This window comes from Eucalyptus grandis, chromosome 9 (assembly GCF_016545825.1).
Source record: "Eucalyptus grandis isolate ANBG69807.140 chromosome 9, ASM1654582v1, whole genome shotgun sequence".
NCBI lineage: Eukaryota > Viridiplantae > Streptophyta > Magnoliopsida > Myrtales > Myrtaceae > Eucalyptus > Eucalyptus grandis.
Genome location: NC_052620.1, coordinates 8,594,392 through 8,621,554, shown reverse-complemented (window position 1 = coordinate 8,621,554; position 27,163 = coordinate 8,594,392).

Below are 27,163 nucleotides of genomic sequence, written 5' to 3'. Positions count from 1 at the left end.
TAGGAAACGGTAATCTTTTGTTAAGTAAAGATTACTAGTGGGGATTGGAGTCCCACTAGTCCAAAGCACACCTCACTTGACAATTATTGGTCTTCTATGAACTTAGTGAGTGAACCAGCTTGTTCAACGCATCATATGCAAGTCCCAATCATAATTTCAACTTCTAGACCATGAAAACATCACCTAACTGTTATTGGCATCATGATCATAATTAAGTCTAGCCAATCACCTCATGCAAGTATTAAAAGCACAAACGATCCCCTCACCTAACAGTTATTGGAAATCATTTAGCTTCAACCCCATGGCATCACATGCATAATGGAATGTATTATAAATGTCAATTAACCCCTATGTATCCATAGCTGGTCAATCAACCATTATCATATTGGATCAAACCACGATAATGGAAGGCCATGAGTCCAAAACCCATTTGGACTTAATATTATTAATAAGGAGGTTTGAGTTGTTATTAACGGTCTCGCTTTGCACATTAACCGATTAAACTTGCATAATAACATAAACAGAATAAATAAATAGATATCAAATGCATAGATATCTATCCTATGTGGTGATCATGGAGTTATGGCTCAATGGATCTTTCATGCAAGCCAAGGGTAGGCTTTCTCAAACAGTAGGATCGGGAGAGTGACTCGCACACGGGAAACAAGACGAACATAAATTTCAGCACTGCGTGAGCTCAGGAGAACAGTCGTATCTTTGTTGATGCAGATCAGATCGACTTGATTCCAAAGCCAAATGAACAAAGACTTCTAGATGTACATTTTCTCTGTTTTAGGTTTTCTGAAATAAGCAATGTAGGATGGTCAAATCTGGGTTGGAAGTAGCGAACAGAACAAGAAAAGATAGAAACTTTGTTGGTTGCTCTTCTAGGCCTCCAAGGAAGTTGAAAGGACACCGATTCTTCTAGATCGACGACTGCAACTCTTCTAGGATGCAGGTTTCGAAAAGCTCCGACTCTTCAAGGATGGAGTGAAAACTCTTCTAGGTTTTCAAGGATATGAACTCTACAAGGTTCACAATACTTGCTTCAAAGCAAAGTTTTTCATTTATCAAAAGTCGTCTGTCTTGTACAAGCAATTGGATGGCTTATATCGTCAAAGAAATAAAGACAGAGCGTTGAAACTAGGAAAAATAAAGACAAAGCATTGAAACTAGGAAAAATAAAAGGCAGAGCATTGAAACTAGGAGAAATAATAAAGAGCCTGGAAACTATAAGCTAGTAAAAGTGTCATGTGAGCTCCCAAGGTGTCTTTCAAGCTTCCGGAATGGACTCAAGATGTCGATACGGCTTCACGGCTTCGTCGAGCTTGAATGCGGGCTGATCTTCTTGGTCGAGAGTTGTTCTTCAATGTGGGCTACATCAGTCTTGAGCCAATGAAACACATTTAGTCATTTTAATGTTTTGATAATAGGGACCTGCTCTTCACTTCTTTTTAGATCCTTGAACCCTTTAAAGACCAGGCTCATAGAGCTCTCCGGCTTTATGGCTCCTCCTCTCATAGCATTTACATTAATAGTTGATATACTAAACTATGCTAAAAATACATTTCATGAAAAATACAATGAATGACGCAACCTTCATTTAATAATTACAAGCCCAAAAAATACCTGTAATCATCATACATTCATCCATACATCGATCATATTAATTAGGAATTTTTCCATGATCATCACCCTTCCTTACAAGCCATAAATTCATAATTTAAAGCTTTGGAATGCACGAATAAAATTCTGCATTGAATCAAATTCATGGCCGAACGTTGCAAGCCACATCAAGAGATCAAAATCGGTGAAACAAATTTCACGAGTGTGATTCCAAGCGGTAGCCATGTTGTTGCCTCTAGATTCACATTTGTGGATCATCTTGTAGAAGATGAACACAAAATATAACAAATTACAAATTTGTGATTCAAAATTGATTTAGTTCCAACTTTTGCTCAGTTGATTAATTTTATCATATAAATTAATCAATTTCTATTGGCCATGTAAGAGCAAGTGATTATCTTAACTAAAGTAAATCGGCTATTAGAACACAAAAATAAATATAATTCAAAATCAATTAAACACACGAAAATGCCTAATGATTGGCTCTGATACCACTGTTGGGGTCTTATGAATCATGTATAGGCTAAATAAACATAAATGTAGCAAAAGTAAAGATAAAATTCTACTATACATGTATCTCCAAAGGCATTATTCGTGCGTTTTAATAAAACATTAGAATATCGAAGGGGGTTATACAGATTACCTCTTGAAGCATGCTTTAAACGACTTGATTCGAATGTTCTTTAGCTTGAGTCCCGCAAACATCGGGCCTCTAGTTCAGACACACCACCAACACATCTCGAAGAGCTCGCTATAATTATGCTAGCAATCTTGTGGAAACAATCCTCTACACGTGGTTAGCAACAATTTGCTAACCATGTAGCTCTCTCTCTCTCTCTCTCTCTCTCTCTCTCTCTTTCTCTTTTTTTCTTACTTAACCCACTCACCTTCTCTCTGCTCTACATATATAATGTCCTAGTGAAGTCAACATTTAACTTCTTCTTGAAGATAGTCTTTAACCTTTCAAAGAAGTTATCGACTACTTCTTCCAAAAACTAGTCTTTAACTTCTCAAGAGATACAAGTTATTGACTACTTCCTCCAGAAATTGGGTGAGCAAGAGAACAGCTCTCATGAGTGGGCTATATCCGATCAAGTGAATTGGTTATGGTGTGTGACATCCCTAGGTTCATTACTAAGCTACTAGTAAGACTTGCATTGATACATTCGTACTCCCAAGAGGCAGCTCATTTCATAAACAAGAAAACCTAAAAAGAACCAATTGATGATGCATCCTAGTTACTCACATAGCTTAAGTCATGCATTAGTCACATTCACCAACCTTTTTTATGCATAAAATGCATTCGTCATTGCACATTTGTGTCCCAAGTCTAAGCTTGCAGAACCCATCTTGGTGGGTGACAAATAGAGATGCTCATTTGTTCCAGATTCTTTAATCTTTCTAGTAATTTATGATGTTTTGATTAATGAATATTTAGTGGCATAAGATAAAAATTAACTAAAATTGCATGCAAAAACATTTTTGAAATAAAGAGAATAGGCATTAAATAGGCATTAAATTAATTTAGCATAACAAAATCCCTGAATTCATGAATCTCTCATTTGCAAAAGTAAAATGTAGTCCCAAATTTTACTTGTGTGTCTATTCAACCAACAACCAATTAGTGGCAGCCCCAAAAGTTTAGTTTAATCACATGTCAAATTAAGTACCAAATTGTGATTCATAGGGCTTAGAGAGTTTGTGCTAAACGTGAGCAATGGTCTTGTGAGAGGAACCTTCATTTTTATTTAGTAATCTATTAGTTTTTGCCTTGGTGATTCACCTCCGGAAGGTCACGACATTGATGTCAATTCTTGTTTAGTTGTTAGGATTATGAGATTGTCAGCACAAATCGTTACATTGTTTGATCGTAGGCATTATGAGGTGAGTGACATTATTGTTGCATAAAAAGTGCCTATTAGAACTTTGAATGATTTAAGAATCATTTAAAGAAAAGTAATGTAAAAAGATACATATATGTATTGCCTTACGAAATGGTTAAATGACTTTTGAAATGAAAAATGCTTTGCAAAAGGTATCTTCGGCGGATGAGCTATATTGCAAAAAGGTTATTTGTTTAGTTGGTGAAGTGTATACTTATTTGGAATTATGATATTTGAGGGTGTTTATTTGATGCTCAATATAACTGTGAACCTAGTGAGGGGCTTAAGGGTATGCATAGTGGTTTACAATATCCTTCTAGGCCGAGCCACCAGCTTTGTAAGTAGAGATCTTGCTAGTGAGGGAATCTTGGTCGCCTTGTCACTAGGCATTATGTCATAACTGTCATGACAAGGGTTATTTTTGCAATGTCCTAGGCTCATCGCCGTCCCAATTCTTTTTAACCCGTTATCATGCACATGTAGAAACGTGAATATACAATTCCCTAGACAAACAACAGCTGGAAGATAGGCACCTATATCAAGCAAAACACACTAATTTATATTATAACAATACATTTACAAGCTCTTTCTCTATGGGCCCTTTGTTCTTTTTACATTACAGTACAAGTTTTCCACATAGGCTAAGGGAATTCCCTCGACAAACAACAGCTAGAAGACTGGCACCTATATCAAGCAAAACACACGAATTTATAATGTAATAGTACTTTTACAAGCCCTTTCTCTATGGGCCCTTTGTTCTTTTTACATCACAAGTACAAGTTTTCCACATAGGTCAAGGGAAATCCTATCACCTCTAGCATGACTGCAGCTCCCAAAACTGAAGCGAGACTTCCTGCCTACAAGACTGAAAGATGAGGGATGAGTTTTGTGGAAACTCAGTAAGTAAAATTCCTAGTTCTCTACTAAGAAACATCTAATCATCAAGGCCCAACAAGTATAACACTCACAAACAATGTTGATGGCAAATCAATAGCAAACTTATTGCTACCTTGACTATATGCAAATGTCCATCGCAACATGCTTCAATGCATACTTACCTTTGGCTTATCAATAAATATATCAATATATCATACTTATGCATATACCGGCACTTATGCAAATTCATTGACCGTCATCCTGGCTCAACCAGGCCCTTCGGGTCAATTGAGGCATCCAGCTTCAAGCTAGGCATCCTAGCTTAACCAGGGCATCTTCGCTCAACTAAGGCATCCTGGTGCTAGCTCACCAAGACATCCAGGCTCAACCCATGCATCTTAGCTCAACCAGGGCATCCCAGGACTAGCTTACCTAAGGCATCTAGGCCCAAACCCAAGCATCTTGGCTCAACTAGGGCATCCGGTTCAATGAATGAGGAATCACCGCCAACGCTATGTGGCGAAAGGCGCTTTTTCCTCTTTAAGTGCATGCATAAATGCATCACACAAGCCAGTTCTTATCTTTTCTCTAAGTTGACACATGCATGGCCCAAAGGCTTGCTCATTCATTCGTGTGTGTTATGAGTTTCTTAAACTTCACTAGTAAATATATCGAGAATGATCCTTGGTCCATAACTTGAATCAATCACTTAGCACCAATCCCCGCACTGGATAAGGCTTAGAATGGCATGCCTAAATACCAAACCAAGACCTCAAGGGTTGGGTACACCTCGCTTTAGTGATGATCCCAAGCTTGACAAACCTAGGCTCCAACTCGATGTGAATGCACATGTATTGAGAATGAGCCTTGGCTCACAATTTGATTCAACGCCAAGCACAAAGTCCCCGCATCCATTTGGACTATGGAAATCGGCATGCCTTGGTGCCTAACCAAGACCTCATGGATTTGGGCAATCCCCGTACCGATCAAGGCATAAAATCGACACGCCTCAATGTCCATTTAGGACCTTATGGCCTTGGGTGATTCTCGTACCAAGCGAGGCTTGGACCTGGCATTCTATTTATGCCAAAACCAAGGCTTTAAGGCTTGAGCAGCTTTGTCTTGCGATGAACTCAATCCGAACGAACCTCGGCTCCATTCCGGACATAAATGACTCAAGCATACAGCTATGTCCCATAGCAAGCAAGATCAAACAAAAGACATTGCACACTACTCATGGCTTGATGGGTGAGCACCTAACTAGTCTCAACAATGGGATCTACTTTCTTAGAGGAAAAAGAGGAATCTTACTTACCTTGGCAAACCTCAAGATCTAACTTGAATGACTTGAAAGGTTGGTGGTGCGCGGTTGAGAGAAAGGAGAAGGAGGGGGAGGATAGGCATGAATGGCAAAGTGGGCTAAAGTGGTGGAAATGAATGGGAGCTCCTCCTATTTATAGGCACCAAGCTAATCATTACTCATCTAAATGGTTCGATCACGTTTCTTAGAGTGGCACGGCTATGGCATCAAGGTGGCAAGCCTAATTTGCAAAGTGGCATGCCTAAGGTCCTAAGAGAACACTTGTCATCTTTCTATTGGACCACTTATTGGCTTGCTCTTTAAGGCTCAACTTGGGCTCATGAAGTGTCTATGGTCCTAAGGGACACATAAGCCCCTTTGATGCCTAATGTCCTCTTCTAATTGACTAGCCTTTGCCTTGTTCACCAAGGCTATCTTCTAGGCACATCATAACCTAAGATTCTAGAGGACACCTAAGCTTATGAGTCACCAACTTTTTCTCCAAGGCAAATATCAAGCCATTATTACCAAGTCAAATGGTCCACTCTAATTTTTCCAAGTGTCCCACCTAAAGTCCTTAGTTGGCAAGCCTGCTTGTCCAATAATTGCACCTAAAAGAATGAGGTGGCATAGCTAAAAGACCTTGGTTGGCATTCTAGCTTCTAGGCATCATCGATGATGGCCTGCTTTTCACTCCTTCATTGGACCACTTGTACCCCACATTTAATGAGCATTTAATGAAGTTTGGATAAGATGCCATCAAAGTTGCCAACTGGGCATCTAAATTCTTCGGTCTTTGATGAGGGGCTTGGGTTTCTCTCTCCAATTGGGCCATATATGCACTGTCTTTATCTTATCTGTTAAGGATATTTTTGACTTCATCATTACTTTTGAAAAGTCAAAGAACACATCACCCCTTTTATTAATGAGGGTGTTATAGAGTTTTCTTTTATTTTGTCCATTTCTTCATCAAGAAGGCTATCTAGAGAATTTTCTACTATCCAAGTTAGTTCCGGAGTTAGAGAAGGGATCATTAGGTACACCTCAAAAAATTGAATCACGTACACCCAAGGTTCAACCATCACACCCCATGCTCGCACGAACTGTTTCTTTGGACGGTCGATCAGCCTAAAGGGTCGATTGTCCTTCAATCAATTCAATGTCAATCCTAAGGCTACCCATGGTCTAGCACAAAGCCAAGACACTTATGGACCTTAGAATTAGTGATGGAATAGCCAGGTCTATCCTTGACCTCATTCCAATTGGCACCCAATCCATCCGTATGGCTCATGGTCGGTGCATTACTAATTCATGATCGTATATCACCAATTCAAGATTCTTTTCCAATCACTAAGAATTAAATAGGGAATGACACATTTTTGGTTGGAAGGTGATTGCATTTGATCAAGTCAAATCATCCGTGTATTAATGCATAGCTAGGAAGAATCATCCACAGTCGAGCACTATGACCGATCATGCCTATCCGTCAATCCAAAATCATCCCATGACTAATATTTGTGATCAAAAAGTCATCTTATGAGCTGGTGATCCTATCCCATCAATATGATCGATAGAAAATTCACGGCCGACATCTTGACCATTTCGTGGCCGGTCGGTCGGTCAATCGATCGGACCATAACCAATCCTTGATTCCTTACCAATCGAACCAATCAATCTCATGGCCAATGATGTGACGACCCTCAACCTGTTAGGGTCACCACGACATTCCCTATCACTACTATTATTTTGATGCGGAAGCATGTATCGACAACTCCAATATAACTTAAGTCGATGCACACGAAACTATAGAACCAGGCACTTTCATTTATTTATATTTTTATACGACTTAGGTTGGTACATTAAGGCCAAAAAGTTCCTTTTTCTAGCTAAACCAAAAAAATTTCTAGCTAAACCAGGCACTTTCATTTACTCACATGGCCATCTTCGTTTCATGTCAAGGTCTTGTCCAAAAATGCAGCCTTCACATCCTCGGGCCCTCCATCTACTCGACCCCACTAGTACCATCATCATCATCATCCGGGAGTGGAAGTAGTCCCATCGTGTGCCTATTGACCCAAGTGTAGAGTGCAATGAACCCCATTAGTACGGGGCCCGTAGTGAGACCAACATCCACCGTCAGGATCACCGTAATCTAGATGAACGTAATGTCCAAGAAGTCGAGGTCCACGTGCTCCACTTGGTCCCATGTGAGATCGGTGAGGATGTCGTAGAGCATAGTGGAGGACGCAAGTTGGAGAGGCATGGTTACACGTTTCAAATGTAATAATCCCACAAGGGGTGAGTACAACCACTTAGTAAATAAGGCACTATTTGGTAACCATCCAAACAGTGTATGATTCTGATTTTTTGTTCCCAGAATCAGTTTGGGAACATAATCGCGTTTGGTAAATTTTTTGTTCTTGGGAACAAATTTGTTCCCAGAATCAGTTTTGGACAAGAATTAAGAATTAAAAAATATGATTCTTCCTTTAAGAATCAAAAAGAGAATCAAAATTTTCTTCTTCTCTTTTCTTCTTCTTCATCGACCGCCATCCCTCGACCGCCACTCGCAGCACCGTCCGCCATCCGCCGGTCACCATCGCTCGCGGCCGCGAGTCGCCGCCGTCCGCCGCCAACGCCGTCGCTGGCAACCTGTCTGACGAGCTCGCCGGAGACTCGCCAAGCTAAGGTGAGGTTCGGCGAGCTCGTCGAAGGCAAGCCCGCCCACCGGCAAGGTTCGACCTCACTAGATCCGGCGAGACCGAGCCTCGCCGGCGGCCAGCGGGCCTCGCCGAGGCTGGGCAAGGCCCGCCTAGCCCGGCGAGGCTCGCCCAGCCCCCGCCGGTGGCCGGGCAAGCCTCGCCCAGCCCTAGCGAGGCTTGCCCGGCCCACCGGTGGCGGGCGAGGCCTCACCCAGCCCGGTGAGGCCGACCTCGCCGAGGGCTAACGATGCTCTAGTGAGGTCGCGGTCTTTGTCGGCCGTCGCCGGACCGGCGACCGGCCCGAAGAAGAAGAAGAATAGGAAAAAAAAAAAAAAAAAAGAATAAAGGAAATAAAGGAAATAAAAAAGGAAGAAATTATAAAAATTATTTAAAAATTAAAAGAAATTGATTTTGAACAAAATCAATGAACACGGTACCAAACGCAATTCTATTCCGTAATCAGAAATTTTGTACATTTACCAAACGCGTTCTTTTACTCATAATCGGTTCGGGAACTGAATAAAAAAGAAAAATCATTTCGATCAGAATTTGTTCCTGGGAACAGAATCGTTACCAAACGCGCCTAAGAGTCCACTAAACTATACTTGGACAAACCTATCACCACCTGTTCACGCAATCCAAAAATAAAGTATACAAACTAAAATAATTTAACTTGCATCAGTTTTAAAAGAATTTCATAAAAATGGTTTATCGGAAAGCAAATGGGAATTTGGAATTTAAATTCATCCAGATTCAACTACCACCATCTTCTAGAGGCAACCGTATACCTCCTCCAAGCGTCTCGCACCCCACCGACATCGCAAGGACCTTCGGACCTTTATCACATTTCCCAGGCATCCGGAGGGCACCATATCACCCCTCCAGGCATCCCGACGCCCGGAGCATCGTCGTCAATGTGGACCGACGGCATCCGTCAATTAAGTACCATGGTGTAGCGATCCAACAGTTTAATTCCAAAATATCTTTCATGCTGCTCATGCAAGGAAATAATTCGATTCCAAAATTCGAAATTATAGTATAAACCAAAGTGCAGACAAAATCTTTTAGATACATCAAACCCACGTCGGCAGAAATATTCCAAAAAAAATCGAAATCTTAATCACTGAATAGGTCATAATCAAACTCACGGTTTTACCCTCGCAATTTGTATTATTCTAGCCGAAATACTTTTGGAAATTCACAAGCATGTATTTCGATGACCTTATGAAGTCCCAACAGTTCAGAACTTCCGTATAGTTTAAAACAGTTCGCACATGAAGTCTTAAAAATTCTGCAATATCAAAGTAAGTACGCGCACGGGTCTACGAATCAAATCTGACCATAGAAAAACACGTATTTCACTCCCAAAGCTTGTGGTCAGCCCGAACGACTTCCGAATTCGGCAAATAACGCAGTGTCATGGAAATAATAGAAATCTATAGAGATTCCGAAGGAACATGTCTCACCAAGCAACGACGGAATTCACACAGCATAGAAAAGTAGACGTCTACTTGCCTTGAACCTTTAGTGATGAAGGCTGGGGGCGGAGCGACGAAATGGTGTGAGCTGGTGGCGGAGCAATGGAAATAACGCGAGACAGTGGTGCGGCGAGGAGGTACACGCGACTGGCTTCGATGAGCAAGACCAAAGTAAAACTGTGAAGGTTAGAAAGAATATGTTCCCTGGCTGCAGATGTTCATGGACGAAGAAGTGTGAAGCCGAGGGAAAAGAAGAAATGGTCCTTCCTTCTGCTTGCCGCCGGTTGACTAAATTAGTCAACAAATTTGAGATTTTGTGGCAGCTCATCAGGGGAAGGCGGGGGGAAAACGTGGCCACATTCGGTGGCCTTCCTTGCCACCTTGAAGAAGTGGCTGAAGCGTGGCTTGCAGCTGGTCAACTTCTCCAAATCGCTGGCCAGCTGAGGAGGAAGAAACGTGGCTGCAAATTCGGTGGCCAAAGCCTTCAATTATTGGCAAACTAAGGGGAGAAAACGTGGCTGCAATCGGCGGTCAACGTCTTCCCTTTCGTGTCAAGTTGAGGAGGAACGAGGCTGCACTCTTGAGTCAAAGTCTTCATCTTGCTGAGGAGCGAGCGGGTTGACGTGGGGGCAGTGGAAATTCTCGGCTCTTCCCTTCCTCAAGTGTACGTATGCATGGGAATGGAAGCAACTTGCATGGAACTCAGCTCGGCAACGTACTAAGGAGAGTAAACATTGGTCTCGCTTATGGCATTTCATGAAGAAGAATTTAAATGAGGTGATGGATTAAATGGTGGTCAAGCTGGCATAATGCGGCGGGGATGTGACGATGAGGTGATGCTGCGGGGACATGATGAGACATGATGATTTGGTACATTGATGGTGGTGGCGAAATGGTGGCCATGAATGACGCCAACCACGTAGTCTGACGGCAAACTTTTCGACACGGCATGGACCATTACATATTCGAGGTTCAAGTGAAGTCCGGATATCACAAATGGTCCATGGTCGATCCATTCGGGACCTTATGGCTGATCCTTATGAGGTCGAAATCAAGGATGCTACAATAACCATGTTAAGATATTGAGCAATAGATTAGTCAATGGATGGACCATTAACATGTGATTTGATAAAGATCATTGAACTTGATTACTGAAATTTGAATTGTGATGGTGGGATTAAATGAGCATTTTTGACTTGTACGAGGCTTTGTTGAAATGAAACAACTCATTTATGATTCAATATATATTTTAGACTTTGAGTTTGGGTTATGAAGTTCTGGTATTGCTTTGTGTACATGCATAATAGTTGTTCGATTTGTTTAGAAGAAATGTACTATTTACTTGGTTGTGATTGCTCATTCCACTCGTATTTCATGTTTTCAGGTTCCTCAGTTTGCAGCAAGTAAAGCAAGAGTGCTATCAGTGGGGAACTTTTGAGAATTGTATTTTGGGTATGGCTTAAGGGAGTTATATTATTGTTATTGATAGCTTCTTAGGTTGATTGAGTTTTAGTTGTAAATATTCTTTTTGGTGGTGATGTGTATGTGTGTGTTGATAACAGGTTACTGATTATGTTTGATGCTGCATCTTTCTTGTAGAAAGACGGTCATGTCATCCCCTTTCTTGTTGGTTATAGAGTGTGACAAAACATTGCTCTTTTCTTTTATGCTAATGAAATCGACCAAGAAAAAAAGAATAGACGAGCTTGCTTAATCAGACAAAAACATCATCTAATCATATGCCAATGTCTTTTTTTGTTTAAATAGACAAATTAAGGAAATTTGATTCACTATTTTTGTATATCTCTAAAGTTTGCTCTTTAGACGTGTTCTTGTCCACACAAATTGGTGGACTGTCACGGACATCAGTCGGCAACAAAGGATGCTAGTGTAATTTCATGTCGTGATTTTTTCTTTATTTATTTATTTAAAATTTCAATGAACTTATATTTGATGCTTCGCTCTCATATTTTATTACTTTTTGCTTAACCTAAAATTCCTAACACAAATCTAGGCGAGGAGGCTCACCAAGAAGAAAAGTGAAGAAGAAAACAAAAACAAATAAAAAGATTTAGAAACAACAATATATTTAAAAAATATTAAAATGTTTTAAAAAAAAATGTGTTATTCCCACTCATGGCATGTAGGATGGCCGATGTCTAAGTTAGCTATTTCCAGCCAAAATTGGTCAGATAGACTCAATTACCAACATGTGAAAAGGTTTAGAAGTCAATTGGTAAAATTGAAGGCTTTAGGATTGAATTTGTAAAAGTGCAAAATAATTTACGAATTTTAGGCGATTTTCCTAATTCCACATCGTGGTTGTTTCTTCTTGTTTAGTTGTTGTGATTTTAATGAACTTTATGCTTTGTTTTCCTCTGATATTTTATTACTTATTTGCCCAATCCAAAATTCCCGTTTGGATATATACAATAAACTAGACTTTGTATAGGAAAAGAATTGGATTTCAAAAGTAAAGTGAGGAAAATGAGTTGTCCCAAATAACATTTGGTAAAAAAAGAAGAGTTGTTTTTGGCTTTTTTTTTAATAGAATTTACTCTATTTTCTTTCTTTAAAAGGTAAATACTGAAGAACTCCAAACCAGTACACCAATGACAAATTTCTCCCAAACCAATTTTGTGATCACGAAAAATTCCAAACTAGTACACCTTTGACAATTTTACTCTAAACTGGTACAATTATGACAAATTTAATTGTTCCCCTAAATTTTGCTATTAAATTACTAAATTGGATAACACGTAATAGTTGACTATTTAACTAGTTTGGGATTTTTCTATCCATTTGTCATAGTTATACAATTTTTGTAGTTTCTTGTGGCATTAATTCAATTTAACGAACAGTATATTTGTTATAAATGTACCAATCTGGGGTTTTTTTGCAGTCGAACAAATTAGTTTTGGGTAAATTTATCACAAGTTTATGAATTTAAGGTAAATTTATCACAAGTGTATCAACTTGGGGTTTTTCATAGTCAAAAAATTAGTTTAGGGTAAATTTGTCATACATGTACCAATTTGGGGTTTTCAGGATATTAATCATTCTTTAAATGGAAAGTGCTTCTTTTTTAAGAGAGAATTTAAATACTATCTCGTATAGATACACAATTATACATGTTTCTAGTTCATGAGCACTATCGATAATGGTCAAATTTTCCTATTTATGAAGTTAAACTAGTGGAAAAAAATGTCCCTAAATAATAATGGCGATTAGAAATGCACACACAATTTATGTTCTTCTTAATTGGACATAAAAGGAAGAGGTATGCTTTTTCTTCCTTGGAAAAATGGGGAAAATGATGAAAATGAGTCATCCTAATCAAAGTTTTACGAGAAAATAAGTCATTTTGGCCATTTTGTGATATTAAGAAGGGATTCAAGGCTCCATTTGTTACACAGAAAACATTTTCTAAGAAATTTTTTCTCATTTTCTGTCGTTTGGTTTGCTCAGGAAAATAAGTCAACGGAAAACGTTTTCCTAGTCAATAGAAAATATATGCTTAAATTCAAGGAAAAATGATTTCCTTTTTGAAAAATCGGAAAACATTTTCCAAAATATAACTAGGTATTGGCGCTTGGACTCAAAACTCTATGCTTAGATGGGAACACCAATGCTAGTTCTCATATTCCCAACAATCAGGACCAGATATTATCGGAAGTTTGTTTGTAAAACAAACTTAAGTGTGCTTTTACTTGTCCCACATTGGAATGTTTGAAGGAGATGGGTCGGTTAATAGTATACGCATTCTCTAATGACTTCAAAGAAATATGTTAGCGTGGGCAAGACCCCATCATACCTGCATGTGGGTGCTCAAATAATTGGGCAATTTTGGCGTGATCATTAGGCATACTTAGCACTTTGCGTGCCCATAGTTTAATTAGCACTAACCCCTTTTTTTTGTACAATTACTTTATTAATATTTATTAGTTCAAAGGTTGTTTTTATTTATTAAGTATTTTTGGAAATAATTAAAATTTGAAATTTTATTTATTAAAAAAGAAATTATTATTTTTATTATTTTATTATTCCAAATTTTTATATGTGTCTTTTCAAGAGAACATTTGGAGATTATACATGGTCAATTTGCAACTTTTCCCAAAGGATTGTATTTGTTCACTTTGCAACTTCTTTCGAAGGGATGCCATTATTTACTTTGCAATCTTTCCCAAAGAATTGCCTATATTCTTTGAGACCAATTTACATATATATATATATATATATATATATGTTAATTTTTGGATGAACGAGTATGAGATCATTTTTTTGAGTTTTCTTTCCGAAACTACAACCATCTTTTTCAATTGTTTCCTAGAGAGACCTAAGAGACATACTAAAATTACTATCTAGTATTCTCATTTGAGACTTTGTTGTATCCTGGAGGATATTTACCAATGACCAGTAGGAACATTGTGAGGTAAATAAATCTTTAAAGAAAAGTGATATCACATCTCAAAGTCCAACTTAATTGTTCTATTGATTTAAAGTCATATTTCCCAATAATTTTAAGGATTTATTTTGTTTAGCAATGGAGCCAGAGACAATCAAAGTAATGAATCAAGACATGGTCAAACTAGACCATTTTGATGGGAACAACTTTGCTCACTAGAGGGACAAGATGATGTTCCTACTCACTGCCTAAGATATCTTACATACTAGATCCCAACTTGGTGCCTATAGAAGATTCAAAACCTATTATCGAGGGAGGACAACCAAGTGTGTAAGCTATCGAAAGGGTTAACAAGGAAAAGAAGAAACATATTGCTTTGTCGTGGACACATTCTGAATACACAATCCGATCAATTATACGACTAATTCACTAAAATAAAGTTGGATAGAGAAATTTGGAACGCACTAAAATTCAAGTATAAAGTGGAAGAGCAAGGTACCAACAAATATCTAATGGTTATTTTGTGGTAAAAAGTCAATATAATTCTTACCTTACCAAAAAAAAAAAAACAAAAAAAAAATATCTAATGGCTAAGTATTTTGATTTCAAGTTTATTGATACCAAACCCTTATTGGAACAAGTCCATGAGTTGCAAGTGTTAGAGAACAAAATCCGTGCCTTAAGATTGATATTCCAAAGGCTTTTCAAGTTCGAGTAATTATTGCAAAATTACCTCTAAGTTGGAAAGACTATGGAAAAAGGCTGATGTACAAGTCAAAGGACATCACCTTGGAGCAAAAAGAAAAAACTTCTTCGCATTGAGGAAGCGTCATGTTTACGTGATAAATCTATTTTGTACGATTCCAAGGTGAATGTTGTGAAAAGAAAATGAAAAATCAACCAGAACTTCAAAATAAAGAATGGACATAAATTTAAGAGAACACAAAAGAATAAAAATGGTTGTTTTGTTTATGGCAAACATGGACACTATGCCGAGGACCGCATTCTCCACAAGAGCATATCAAATGACAAAAACATTCCAACGGTGAAGGCCGATGCAAATTTGGTTGAAGAAAATTATGTGACCATGATTTCAACCATGTTTTCAAACATGAAAATTTCTAAAATTAATGATGCAATGGCTATGGTTTCTAAAATCAACTCCACCACTATCCAATCCGATTGGTGGTTAAATTCTGGAGCAATAGTCCATGTGTGCAAGGACAAATACATGTTCGAGCAATTTGAAAAGACTATTGACTCAAATGGTCAAGAGGTCCTGATGGTGAAAGATGTTCTTGCAAAAGTTGCTGGCAAAGGCATGGCAAAGATAGACTTCACTTCTAAAAAGAAAATTACTCTTCTTAATATGCTATTTACACCCGAAATTAGGAAGAACCTACTTTCTATTGATTTACTTTGTAAGAGGGGGGTTAGGTTTTTATTTGAATCTGACAAGGTTATCCTGTCGAAGAATGGACTATTTGTAGGAGAGGGTTATGCCAATGATGGCATGTATCAACTAAGAATCAATAATAATATTGCTAGTTCTGTTTATATTGTTGAGTCTTCATTTTTATGGCATAGTAGGTTGACACATATAAATTTTTGTTATCTGAAGAATATGAAGAAGCTAGACCTGATAAATTTCAATAGCGAATTTGATGAGCGTGAAATATGTACTAAATCTAAATATACTAAAAAAACCATTTCCTAGTGTTAAAAGAAATTCGAATTTATTGGATGTGATCTATATTAATATTTGTGAATTCAATGGCATGCTAACACGTGGCGATAAAATGTATTTTATTACCTTTGTGGATAATCTCAGTAGGTTTTTATATGTTTATCTCATGATGTTGAAGGATGAAGCATTTATCATGTTTAAGAAATATAAAGCTAAAGTAGAAAATCAATTAGAAAGGAAAATCAAAATTCTACGTTCAGATAGAGGTGGAGAATATTTTTTTTTTTAAATGAATTCTCTTCATATTGTGAAGAACATAGTATTATTCATCAAGTTTCAACACCATATACTCCATAATAAAATAGCTTGGCTAAAAGGAAAAATCGATATCTTCAATAAATGTTTAATTGTATGCTTTCAAATTCAAAGCTACCAATTAATCTTTGGGGAGAACTACATGTTATACACACAATATAATACCTTCCAAGAAAAATGACATAACCCCTTATGAAGTATGGAAAGGTAGAAAACCAACTTTGTCATACCTTAAAGTGTGAGGATGCTTGGCATACTACCGAGTACCAGACCCCAAGAAAACAAAACTTGGACCTAGAGCTATCAAAAGTATTTTTGTTGGATATGCCAAACACAATAAAGATTATAGGCTTCTTGACTTAGAGTCTAATGTCATTGTAAAATCGAGAGACATTGAATTCTTTGAGAATAAAAATTTTACGAGTTCTTAAATTATTGAAAAATAATTCAAAACTTATGGAAACTCAAGTAGATTCTCAAGAGAAAGAAACGAATGATTCTAAAGACATGATTAAACCGAGGAGAAGCATTAGAGCTAGCAAACTAAAAGACTTAGGTTCTGATTTTATTACCCATGTTTTTCTTGTCGAAGGAGACAGGGATAGTAATATGGTAAATAAATACCATTTATTGTTAAATTTAGAAGACAACTCTAAAAGCTTTGATGATGCTATGCCTTCTAGAGATACTTCTTTCTGAAAAGAAGCTGTAAATGATGAAATGGACTCAATTATGTCCAATAGTACTTGGGTATTAGTGGATTCACCAATAGGATCCAAGCTTATTGGGTGCAAATGGGTTTTTAGAAGAAAATATCATCTTAATAGTTCTATCCAAGCTTTTAAGGCTAGACTTGTGGCCAAGGGGTATAGACAAAAGGAATGAATAGATTATTTTGATACGTATGCTCTTGTTACACATAAATTCTATCCGAATTCTTTTTGCTCTAACTTCCATTTATAATCTTTGTGTTCATCAAATTGATGTCAAGACTACTTTATTGAATGAAGACTTAAATGAGGAAATTTACATGGAACAGCTAGAGGGTTTCGTTCTTCCTAGAAATAAAAAGAAAATATGTAAATTGATTAAGTCTCTTTATGTGCTTAAATGGCATGAAAATTTTGATTCAATCATATTGTTTAATGGTTTCATCCATAATAGTGATGTTAAGTGTATATACTCTAAATTCACTAAAGACTATGGTATCTTTGTTTGCTTGTATGGTGATGATATGCTTATCTTTGGAATGAACATGACTAGAATTATTGAGACTAGGAAGTATCAAACTTTCGTGTTTAAAACAAAGAAGTTGGGTGAAGTCAATACTATTTTAGGTATTAAAATTAAGAAACATAGCGGGGTTATTCTTTAAGCCAATGTAATTATGTTGAAAAATTGCTAAATAAATTTCAACATCTTGGTTTTAAGGAAATAAGTACTCTATTTGATTCAAGTATTAATTTAAATTATAATATTGATAGAGCGGTAGCACAACTTGAATATGCAAGTGCTATAGGGTCTTTATTGTATGCAATACTTGTACTAGACCTGATATTGCTTATTTAGTATGCAAGTTGAGTAGACATACTAGTGACCCAAGTATCGAACATTGGAGGACTATTACCATATTTTTTGTCATCTGAAGGCGATTAAATATTTAAGATTGTTTTATAATAATTATCCAGCTGTATTAGAAGGATACACCAATGCTAGTTAGATTACAAGTGTGGAAGATAAGCATTCCACTTCTAGATGGATTTTCACACTAAGTGGGGGTGTTGTATCTTAGGCGAGCAAGAAACAAATATGTACAACTCACTCAATAATGAAATTGGAATTCGTTACTTTAGCAGCAATTGGGAAAGAGACTAAATGGATTAGGAATTTGTTGTTTGATATCAGAATATGGCCTAGTCTTATGCCTCCAATTTCTATCCGTTATGATAGTCAGGACACTGGCAAGAGCTTATAATAGCACTTATAATGGGAAGTCTAGACATATTAGTCTAAGACATGAATATTTGAGACAATTAATTAAAGATGACATCATAACAATTGTTTATGTGAGGTCAAGTAATAATCTAGCTGATCCCTTAACAAAGGCTTTATTAAGAGACGTGGTAATAACGACTGCACAAGAAATGTGGCTAAAACTCTTTAATTGAAATCACCAATAATGGTAACCCAACCTTTTTTTTTAACATCACCGGTTACAAAGTTTAATTGGTAAGAACAAATTACTAAATGTGATTGTTTGATGCTGATGTAGCGCTGATATGAGAAGTTGATACTGTATATTATGTTTTGTAGGCTGATTTGAATTCTTACTAAAGTAAAGTACAAATTTGTAGCAGAAACTATGGCACCCGAGAATTTCCCAAACCGTGATGTGCGACGGCAATGACTGATCAATAAAAGTATCGCCGAATGGTATTATTAGTATTTTGCATGAGCATTTGTGACACCCCGAACCCTTCGCAAGTCGTCACCAGCGCCAATGTTACTCCTTTTTACCTTTCTCCTTAGAAGATGCGTCGTAATTCATAGACACATTTTTTTTTTTTAAAAGCAGTCCCAGCGCGACTCATTAGTGGAAGCAAAATAAAACATCACCATCTCTCCCCCTACCAACCATGATACAAATACACACCACTAATCACCATAATTTTATGAACAGCCACGACACTTTATTTACATATATTTTCAAGATGGGACTACTCTTGGGTCGGTACATCAAAAGGAAAAGCTAGGACTCAGCCATGTCTAGCCTAAAACCTCAAAAAGAACCCTCGACCCTCTACATCACACGTGTACAACCCCCATCATAAGTGTCGGCTAACTAACTCCCAAAAAACACAGCCCCTACTCGTCATACTCAGGTCTCACACCTAGTCCGGTGCGTCAGGCGGTGGCGGTGGCAGCATCCCTCCCATCACCCCATCGCGGCGAACGTGGACAGAAACAAACTCCTAAATGACTGGGCCCCCAGCCAGGCCTATGTCGTACATGACAAGACAGCGTACGCGTATGTAGGTGAGTCCAGGCACGGAAGGACAGCCGAACTCCTCACACTCTACCTCAACGTCGGATGGTAACCCGTAAAATGTACCTCGCGTAACGGCAGGAAGCGGCATCCTGGCTAATCTGAAATGTTATCCTTAAAAGGGGTGAGTACAACCACTCATCAGATAGGGAAATCCAATAACAACCCAATGCATCAGGCAAATCATACATGCATTGCAGGCGTTACTTACCTTGAAATCATGCGCATCCTATCATGCATCATTATCATAGTCATAACACGTACAAGTGCATCATCATATCAAGTATGTATATCACCATATCATATCATCATCATCATGCATATCATCATCACCATGCATATCATCATGCATATCATCATTACCATGCATATCATCATGCCACATCATCATCCTCATCATCAGGCATATCATTATGCATATCTTCATTATCATGCATATCATCATGCATCATCATCACCATGCATATCATCATGCATATCATCTTGCATATCATCATGCATATCATCATCACCATGTATATCATCATGCATATCTTTATTTTTATGCATATCATTATTTTATTTATCTCCTCGGGCAAAGACCTCCGAGGCTTAGGCATTCAGCCTCCCGGGCCACCGGGCATCGGCCCCCCACATTCAGGGCATCTCGCATCTCAACTAGCATCACCAGGCATTCCCTTCGAGCAGAAACCTCCGACAGGGCTTCCGGCATTTACACTCCCTGGCCGGGCATCTCGCACCCCAATCCTGGCATCGCGAGGCATTCCCTTCGGGCAAAGACCTCCGACAGGGCTTTCGGCCCCCCACATTAAGGGCATCTTGAATCTCCCAGGGAATTCCGGCAATGTATCTCTATACATTCCGGGCATCATCCGCCATCACAACCATCTCCTCATTTACCATCATCCATGTTTACCAGTATTTTAATCTCATTTTAACATGGCACATGGCATGATATCAAACAAATCATACTAGGCATGACATTCACACATGCATTGATTCAATGCCATACATATACCAAGACTTTATCACATATACATCTCAATTCAATGTCATATACTTGCCAAGACTTTATCACATATACATCTCAATTCAATGTCATATACTTACCAAGACTTTATCACATATACAACTCAATTCAATATCATACACATACCAAGGCTTTATCACACATGCAACATGAGTTACTTAAATGGAATTTATGGCCAATAAAATAATTCCTTTTATTTATTTATTCATTTATTTATTTATTATCTCATTTTTATTTTTATTTTTATTTTTATTTTTATTTTTATTTTTTTAAATAACTATAAATTCCCAAAATTATTAAAATTCAAGAAATTATTAAACAAACCCATAGGATGATAATTACTTGCAAAATTCAGGGCCAAATTGAATTTTTTTTCAAAATCTCATAATTTTCACAAAACATCCTATGCTTCTCGGATGAAATCATAATGCACGGTTTCCGAATAAATTCAATTAAAATATCCATATGGCCTCCAAAAATTATAAAATTTTACTCGATTATAACCAAGACATTTTCGTACAACTTTCATGAAGAACTCCAAGCCATATTCCTTATAGATTATTTTATTCAACCTCACGAAGCTTCTGGACCCGTTACCGCATCGTCCAGTGCCTCCATCTCCGAAATATGAAGTTTTAACCCACCTATTCTCTTTCGTTTTCTCTGAAATTCGGATATGTTATGTTTCAGGATGTCCTTTACAAGATGAAGAGATCTAGGTCAAATAACCAGAGTATAGTCATCATTTAGGTCCTTGAAGTCTCGGGTGTCTCGGAACACATCACCAGAATCATCGTCTTCAAGATCTAGTCGATTTACCAAGATATACTTGTTCTTTTCACTTCAAATTTGAGTATGTTGTAGTTTAATATGTTCCCTACAACTTTCATGAAGAAACCGAAGTAAGATTCTCAACAAAAACCAACATGCAACCATGAATCCAGCAAAAGGTCAGTAAAAACTCTCCAGATCTGAGGTCTCCGTAAGATGAAACTTTAACCCCTAAAATCTCCATCATTTTCCACGAAATTTTAGTATGTTGTAGTACAAGATGATTTCTACAACTTTCATGAAGACATCGAAGCCAAAATCGGACTCCAAACACACATGCAAGCTCAAACAAGTTACTGACTCACACAATCCGAGCAAGAACAGTCACACCACTCACACACAACTCATCCATGCTTCGGTTTTTCCCATCTAACAACCAAAAGTTCAACATGAAAACAACATACAAGCATGCATGAGAAGCTAGAGGACTCCCACTTGCCTCTAGGACGGACGAACGACGGCGTACGGCGGCAAACACGGCGGACGGACGGCAAGCGACGGCGACTCCCTCCTTCCTCTCTCTCTCGGCCGCTCCTCTCTCTTGCACGATCTCTCTCTCTCTCGCACAACTCTCTCTCTCTCTCTCTCCTTGGGCGAGCAAATGGCCGGCCACCCTTCTCTTTCTCCCTTCTTATACCCCCAAATCCTCATGATTAACAATCATTACTTGCCTACAAACCAACCAATGCATGGCCTTCCCCTTTTGCCACTTGTCATATTGAATTTTTGAATTTAATTTGGGCTTCTTGGGCTTGGGCTTTTGGGCCGGTCGACCACTCCTTTTGGGCCTCTATTGGGCCGGCGACAGCCCCCTTTAGTGGGCCTAATTGGGCCGACTAACTTGGCCCATCAAGCTTAGGCCAAATGGGCTTAAGGTCCATCTAAAAATTAACCCTCTTTTTCTTCTTTTTTTTTTTTTTTGAATTTCTTCTATAAATATTTTTAAATTTTAATTTTCATCTTGGCCAAAGTCTTGGGACATCTTGTCTATTGAAATTTAATTTATAAATCTTATGGCCAAGCATAGATTATTAATCTATCAAATTTAAATTTTCACAATCACATGCACAAATCATCTCAATAAAAAGACTAATGGCTAAAGCATAAGCCAAGGAAATTTTATCACCTAATTAGAGACTTTAACACACCTTATGGCTTGTCATAGAATTTTGGGATGCCACAACTCTCCCCTCCTTAGAGAATTTCGTCCTCGAAATTCAAACACCACTCCCGCCTTCTTGAAATAAGTAAGGGTACTTTTCCTTCATTTGATCCTCACCTTCCCACGTGGCTTCCTCCACATCATGATGTCGCCATAATACCTTAAGCAATGGGATCTTCTTGGTCCTAAGAATTCGCTCCTTTCGGTCCAATATCTGCATAGGCTCTTCAATGTACCTAACTTTCTCATCCACTTTGATGGCTTCATGATCGAGTATGTGACCAGGATCCGACTGGTACTTCCTCAACATCGATACATGAAACACATCGTGCAGATTTCCTAACTTAGGAGGTAATGCTAAACGATAAGCTACGTCACCTATCCTCTCAGGTATTTCAAAAGGTCCAACAAATCTAGGGCTTAACTTACCATTCATTCCTAATCGAGATATTCCTTTCATAGGAGATACCTTAAGGAATACATGGTCTCCTACACTAAATTCAAAAGGCCTTCTACGCCTATCTACGTAGCCTTTCTGTCTACTCTAAGCTGTTCTAAGTCTTTCTCTGATAATATCAATAGCTTATGTGGTAACTTGTACTAGTTCAGGTCCTGTCAACTTCCTTTCACCTACTTCACTCCAACAGACAGGAGTCCTACATCTCCTTCCATATAATGCTTCATAAGGAGCCATGCCTATACTCTTCTTAAAGCTATTGTTATAGGGAAACTCTACCAAATGCAATCTTTCATCCCAATTTCCTTTGAAGTCAATTACACAAACCCTTAACATATCTTCCAATATCTGGATTACTCTTTTCGATTGACCATCTGTCTGGGGATGAAAAGCAGTACTAAATTGAAACTTAGTCCCTAATGCAATTTGAAGACTTTTCCAAAAATTCGAAGTAAACCTCGTATCTTGATCTGAAGTAATGATCATTGGAACACCATGTAAGAGCACCACTTGACTTACATACATGTCCGCATACTTATCCATTGGGTAGTCCATGCGATTCGCTAAGAAATGTGCCGATTTAGTCAAATGATCCACTATCACCCAAATTGAGTCATGACTATTTGATGTCCTTGGCAATCCTTGTACAAAGTCCATCATTATATGTTCCCATTTCCATTCTGGAATGTCTAGTGGTCTCAGAAGTCCTACGGGTTTACGATGTTCCGCTTTTACTTGCTGGCACGTCAAACATTGAGAAACGTGCTTAGCCATATCTGCCTTCATACCGTTCCACCAAAATTGCTGACGCAAGTTCCTGTACATCTTTGTATTACCTGGGTGGATACTATAATTACTCTTATGTGCCTCCGACAGAATTTCCTTCTTTAATTCCTCATTGTCGGGAACACAAAGTCGTCCTTGACATCTTACTATTCCATCATCAGAGATTTGAAATTCTGATCTTTTCCCTAAAGATACAGCATCTTTCACTTTCAAAATCTCTAGGTCAGATTCTTGCAGAATTTTAATTTTCTGGATAATCTCTGGCTCAATCCTTAATGCACTAAGCATGCCAGTAAGACAATTCATTTTCAATTTAAATTCGGAGTTTGCTACAGATTCTAACAACTCCCATTCTGCCATCCTTAAACTAGCCATTTCTATAGTCGACTTACGACTAAGAGCATCTGCTACTCTATTCGCCTTCCATGGATGATATCTTATCTCACAATCATAATCCTTCAACAATTCCATCCACCTCCTTTGTCTCATGTTCAATTCCTTTTGTGAGAACAAATACTTCAAACTTTTATGATCCGTGTAGATCTCAAACTTATCCCTGTACAAATAGAGTCTCCATATCTTCAGGGCAAACACTATAGTTGCTAGCTCTAAATCATGCGTCGGGTAATTCAGCTCATGTGGTTTCAATTGTCTGGATGCATAGGCTACAACTTTGCCATGATGCATCAAAACACATCCTAGTCCTTTGTGAGATGCATCACTATACACCGTAAAACCATCAGGTCCAATAGGTATAGTCAGAATTGGAGCCGAAGTCAATTTCCTTTTGAGCTCCTGGAAACTCCTTTCACATTCCCCATTCCATTCAAATTTCACATTCTTTCGAGTCAATTTAGTTAAAGGTCCTGCCAGTCGTGAAAATCCTTCAATGAATCTTCTATAATAACCAGCCAGTCCTAAGAAACTTCGTATTTCAGTAGGTGTCGTTGGTCTCGACCAATTTACTACCATTTCAACTTTTGCCAGGTCTACTGCAATTCCTTTTCCTGACACCACATGTCCTAAAAATATTATCCGGTCCAACCAGAATTCACACTTACTAAACTTAGCATACAACTTATGCTCTCTTAGGGTCTGCAAAACTATTCTCAAATGTTGCTCATGCTCTTTAGGTCCTTTTGAATACACCAAAATATCATCAATAAAGACAATCACAAATTGGTCTAAATAAGGCTGAAATATTCTATTCATCAAATCCATAAATGCAGCCGGCGCGTTAGTCAATCCAAATGGCATAACAAAGAACTCATAGTGTCCATAACGAGTCTGAATGCAGTCTTAGGAATGTCCTCCTTCTTAATTCTCAACGATGGTATCCCGACCTCAAGTCAATCTTAGAAGACCGAACTTCCCTGGAGTTGGTCAAATAAGTCATCAATTCTAGGCAAAGGATACTTATTCTTAATGGTCACTTGGTTCGGCTGCCTATAGTCAATACACAAGCGCATCGATCCATCCTTCTTTTTCACAAACAAGACCGGTGCACCCCAAGGTGAAGCACTTGATCTAATGAATCCTTTGTCAAGCAATTCTTGTAGTTGCACTTTCAACTCCTTTAATTCAACTAAGGCCATCCTATACGGGGCTTTTGATATTGGTCCCGTTCCAGGCATTAATTCAATTTCAAATTCAATCTCCCGCTCTGGCGGCAATCCAAGCAATTCCTCGGGAAATACATCTTGAAATTTGTTAACTACACCAAACTTTCTCAAGTTTAGGCTTCTCCCCGGCATAATCTTTAACTATGGCTAGGTACCCTTGACATCCTTTGTCAAGTAACTTACATGCTTCTACCGCCGAAATAAGTGCTACTGGAAAATGGGTCTGACCTCCTAAAAATTCACAACTAGACTGATCAGGTAAAACAAATTGAACCACTCTTCTATAACAATCCATTCTAGCCCGATACTTACGAAGCCAGTTCATTTCTATAATAACGTCAAAATCATACATAGCCATTACAACCAAGTCTATTTCCATATCTTTTCCTCCCATTGATATCTTACAATTTCCACACACCAGCATAGACACTACCACGTCCTTTAAAGGCGTGGAAACACAAAGAGGCGTCTCAAGAGGCATAACTTCTATCTTATTCAAACATCTATATCTTTCAGACACAAACGAATGCGTTGCACCCGTGTCAAACAATGCATATGCCTTTTCACCATTAATAAGAATCGTACCGAGATAACATTTTTGGAAGCTTCCGCTTCCTCCGGGTGATCGCATACACCCTTCCTTGTGCAGGTGGTCTCTGAGGATTTCCTTGTGGGTTTGACCTAACAGCACTCTGATATCCCTGTCGCACTAAGCCAACACTCACTTGCGACCTCTCTTGTGGGCAATTTCTCCTAAGATGACCTACTTGTCCACAACCAAAACATTTCTATTGTCCAGTACAAGGTCCTGGGCCATGTCTCCCATTACACTTTTGACAAATACCAGGCTGATAGGGTGCTTTCCCTATATTCGGACCACTCCTTGCTCCTCCTAAATTCCCAAAATTACTCTTCTTCTTCACATTCCAGGTCTGACCTTGACCAGAATAAGGCCTCTTACCCCTTCTCACATCATTAAAGTTCGGCGGTTTCCTAAGTTCTGACCGTTCTCTCAACAGCTCCTCCTCCACTAACTGCGCCCTTTCCTAAATCTCATTATAATCTCTTACGTTCAATGGCATCAGTTGCTTCCTAATGTCAGTCCTCAGCCCTTTCAAGAATCTCTTAGCCTTCTCTTCCTGATCCTCAATCAATCTAGGAGCATATCTAGACAATTCAGAAAATCTAGCCTCATCTTGATCTTTGTCAATCCTTTTTGTTCTAGCTGAACAAATTCAGTAATCTTCCTATCCTTAGCACAATCAGAAAAATGCTTCCTATTGAAAGCTCTAACAAACTCCTCCCAGCTCACATCGGTACTGGTGGAAAGATTATGTCCTTGAAGCTCTCCACCAAAACTTCACATTTCCCTCCAAGCGGTACTTTCTGCTAAAACTATTTTCTCAGCATCAGTGCAGTCCAATAGCCGGAAAATTCGTTCCATCCCATCAATCCATTGCTCCGCCTCCTCAGGACTTCCCATTCCATTAAACTTAAGTGGCTTCAGCTTCAAAAATTGCTCCACTAGTCCTTGAGTACGGCGTTCTGCTCCGGGCTGTTGCTGCGCCTGCCTCTCCATCAGATTTCCAATATTGGCTAATGCCTATAGGATGTCTTCCATTCGAGGTTCAGCCTTTGCAGCAGAGGCTTCAGCCCTTGATGGATGAGCACTTCCAGCTCGCACCATGACTTTCCTGCAATTTCCAAGCATTGCCTCAGGAATAATCTAAGACTCACTGCCTCCACTCAAAACAATTACTATCACTACATAAGTAACATATACATGTTACTAGTACCTAAAGGCAACTCAAAATAAACTACCAGGGATCTACGAGTGAATACTCATCACCCGTTATTCAATTATTTCGCTTAATATCCTATGGTGTGCATTGTCATCATGTTCCTCAATTTCCAATTGAGGCTCCTTATCACTCCATCTATAACCATTCGCTCTGAT